This window comes from Populus nigra, chromosome 1, assembly GCF_951802175.1.
Source record: "Populus nigra chromosome 1, ddPopNigr1.1, whole genome shotgun sequence".
NCBI lineage: Eukaryota > Viridiplantae > Streptophyta > Magnoliopsida > Malpighiales > Salicaceae > Populus > Populus nigra.
Genome location: NC_084852.1, coordinates 48,600,907 through 48,604,559, shown reverse-complemented (window position 1 = coordinate 48,604,559; position 3,653 = coordinate 48,600,907).

Here is a 3,653-nt window from a genome sequence, read left to right as displayed (position 1 = left end):
TACAAGCCTAGATGTGACTTTTCTAGTTTCAATGGAGATGATGTCTATCAATGGCTATTCAGATGTAATCAGTACTTTGAAATCATAGAAATGAATGATTATGAAAAACTCAAACAAGTATCATATTACATGGATGGTAGAGCTTTATATTAGCATCAGAATTTTGTTAGGCACCGTCCTGAGGTCTTATGGAGTGAATATATTGAGGCGTTGTGCTGTCGTTTTGGAGGTAAGAATGACCCTCAAGAGGAACTGAAGGATCTTAAACAAAGGGCTGACTTAGAAACTTATATACAAGAATTCGATATATTGTGGAACAGGGTAAAGATGACAGAGAGACAGGCTCTGGTATTTTTCCTTGTGGGGTTAAAAGTTGAGGTTAAGAACATGGTCAAAATGTTTGAACCAAAAACCTAATACCAAGCTTACAACCTAGCTAGACTACAGGAAAATACCATCAGTCACAGGTAACCCCATCATTCCTACTCAAAGAACACCTACCAAACTACTAGTATCAACCTTCAGAAGCCTTTCCTTGCCCAAAACACCACTAAAACCACTCTCTTCCACAATAACAACACTGCAAAACCGATTCCCTACCACTAGAAGACTCCAACCCCTAATAACTATCCTGTTAAAACACCTTACAGACCTATAAGGACCATTAGGAATAAGGAGCTAGATGAGAGGAGGGCGAAATGACTTTGTTTTTGGTGTGATGAAAAATTCATACCAGGACATCGATGCAGAAATAAAAGGGTGTATTCCTTATATATTTTGGACGATGAGGATGTTGCAGAAGAAGAGGTCCAGGAAGCCAGTGAGATTGACCCTCAAACCTTCACACCTCAAATATCCATCAGTGCCTTGGAGGGTACTTCAGGTTTTCAGACCCTATGAGTGAATGGTAAGGTTGACAAGTCTCCACTCTTTATCATGATTGACTCAGGAAGCACACACGATTTTATCAACACTCAGGTGGCCAAGAAACTGAGCTGCACTCTCACTCTAATTAGGCCATTAGTAGTAGAAGCAGTAAATGGTGATCAGATGACTTGTACCCATGTGTGCAAGAATTTTCTCTGAAAAATACAAGGAGTCAAGTTCTTTACAGATGTGTTTGTAGTGGAACTAAACAACTGTGACATGGTGTTGAGAGTACAATGGTTGGCTACGTTGGGTAACATCCTATCCAATTACAATGACTTATGGATGTCTTTTGTATGGCAAGGGCAAGATATATTGCTGCAAGGAAATACTCCAGTTAAGCTTTAGACTATTAGCTTCGAACAATTCAATAGTTTGCTTAACAATCCAACTCAGCTCATGGAGGTCAATCTCCGCAGCCTCAGAGTAGTAGAAGACAGTGATCATCTCATCAGCTCAATGACCATTACCCTGTAACCTAGTGTTGGGACTAATTCACCTATAGATAAATTATTGAATTCCTACCAGGACATTTTAAGGAACTGACGGAGCTCCCTCCTCTTAGAACACACGACCATGTTATTCCTTTAAATAAAGGATCACAACCAATCAATCTCCAGCCTTATCGCCACACTGGCTTACAAACAGATGTAGTGGAGAAAATAGTAATAGAAATGCTGGATTCTGGCATTATACAACACAACACTAGTCCATTTACTTCACCAGTGGTTTTAGTGAAAAAGAAAGATGATACTTGGCAGTTGTGTGTGGATTACAAGGCTTTTAACAAGATGACGATCAAAGACAAGTTCCCTATCCCTATCGTAGAAGAACTGCTGGAAGAATTGGGAAGGGCGACTATATTTTTAAAGGTTGGTCTACAAGTTGGTTATCATCAAATAAGGATGCTTGCTGAAGATATACGCAAGACAACCTTCAGAACCCATAATGGCCATTATGAGTTTTTGGTCATGCCATTTGGCTTAACCAATGCACTAGCTACCTTCCAAAGCTTAATGAACGACATTTTCAGAAGACATTTATGAAAATTCATTCTCGTCTTCATTGACGACATCTTGGTATACAGCCCTACACTGGAAACACATGTGGAACAATTGCAGATAGTGTTTGATATTCTCAGAAGTCAGAGTCTCCTTGCTAAGAGAAGTAAGTGTGTTTTTGGTAGCTCTCAAGTGGAGTATCTGAGCCACGTGATCACAAAGTCTGGGGTAGCCACCAATCCACTCAAGATTCAGGCCATAGTAAATTGGCCATTGCCTAGAAACATCAAACAACTGAGGGGTTTCTTGGGGCTCACGAGTTATTACAGGCAGTTCTCCAAGGGTTATAAGGCCATCTGCAAACCTTTAACTCAGCTCCTTAGGAAGGATTCTTACAGGTGGAATGAACAGGCTACGGTTGCTTTTGAAAATCTAAAACAAGCCATGATAAATTCTCCAGTTTTGGCCTTACCTGACATGACCAAGTTGTTTGTCATTGAAACCGACGCTTCAGGAACTGGAGTGGGGGTTGTGTTGATGCAGGAAGGACACCCTATAGCCTTCCTCAGCAAGGCTCTAGGCCCTAGGCAACAAGTTCTATCTACTTATGAGAGGGAGATGTTTGCAATTCTACAGGCAGTGGCTAAGTGGAAACATTACCTTTGGGGAAGACACTTTCGCATAAGAACTGATCACGTTAGCCTCAAGCATTTGCTGGATCAAAAGATAACCTGTCCTTCTCAACACCTCTGGCTTACTAAATTACTTGGGTTTGACTATGAAATTAAGTATAGGAAAGGGAAAGATAATATAACCGCGGACGCTCTGTCAAGGATTCCTAATGGCCAATTAAGCACCATGGTTATGACTTCAATTTCCACTCCTATCATGGATGAAATCAGGATGACCTGGAAGACTGATGCTAGTATCAAGACCATTATATATGACTTGTTGAAAGACCCTAGCTCTCACCCTCACTATACGTGGGTCAACAATCATTTGAACAGAAAGGGCAAAATTGTGGTAGGATAGAATCCTGAACTGCATAACAAGTTGATAGCCTTATACCACGACACATCCATAAGGGATCATTCAGGGGTGGTGGTAACAGCTCAAAAGGTAGGCAGTCTTTTCTACTGGAAGAAGCAGCAGAAACACATTAAGCAATTTGTTCAGGAATGTAGTATGTGTCAGCAAAACAAAAATAAAAATGTGCTGACCCTAGGGCTACTGCAGCCTCTACCTATTCTTCTAACCCCGTTTATTGATATCAGCATGGATTTCATTGAGGGCCTTCCTAAATCAGAAGGTAAGGAAGTCATCTTGGTGGTTGTAGATAGGTTTAGCAAGTATGCACATTTTATGGCTCTTATTCATCCGTATTCAGCTTCTTCTATGGCTAGAGTTTTTATGGACAACGTCTATAAACTGCATGGCCTTCCCGCTACTATTATCAGTGACAGAGACCCAGTTTTCTTAAGTCATTTTTGGCAACAATTATTCCAACCAAGGTTGTTAAAATCGCGAGTTGACTCTTAAAATCTTATGATTTTACAAGTCAACATGTATATAACGTGTCAAATCAGGTTAAAACTTGAAATCGGTTAAACTCGGTAAAATCGGATCGATTTTACGAGTTTAGCCGATTTCGAGTTCTGATTTTACCGATTTTAACCGCGTTTGACTAATTTCGAGTTTTAACCAGCAAAAGTTAAAAAATTTACT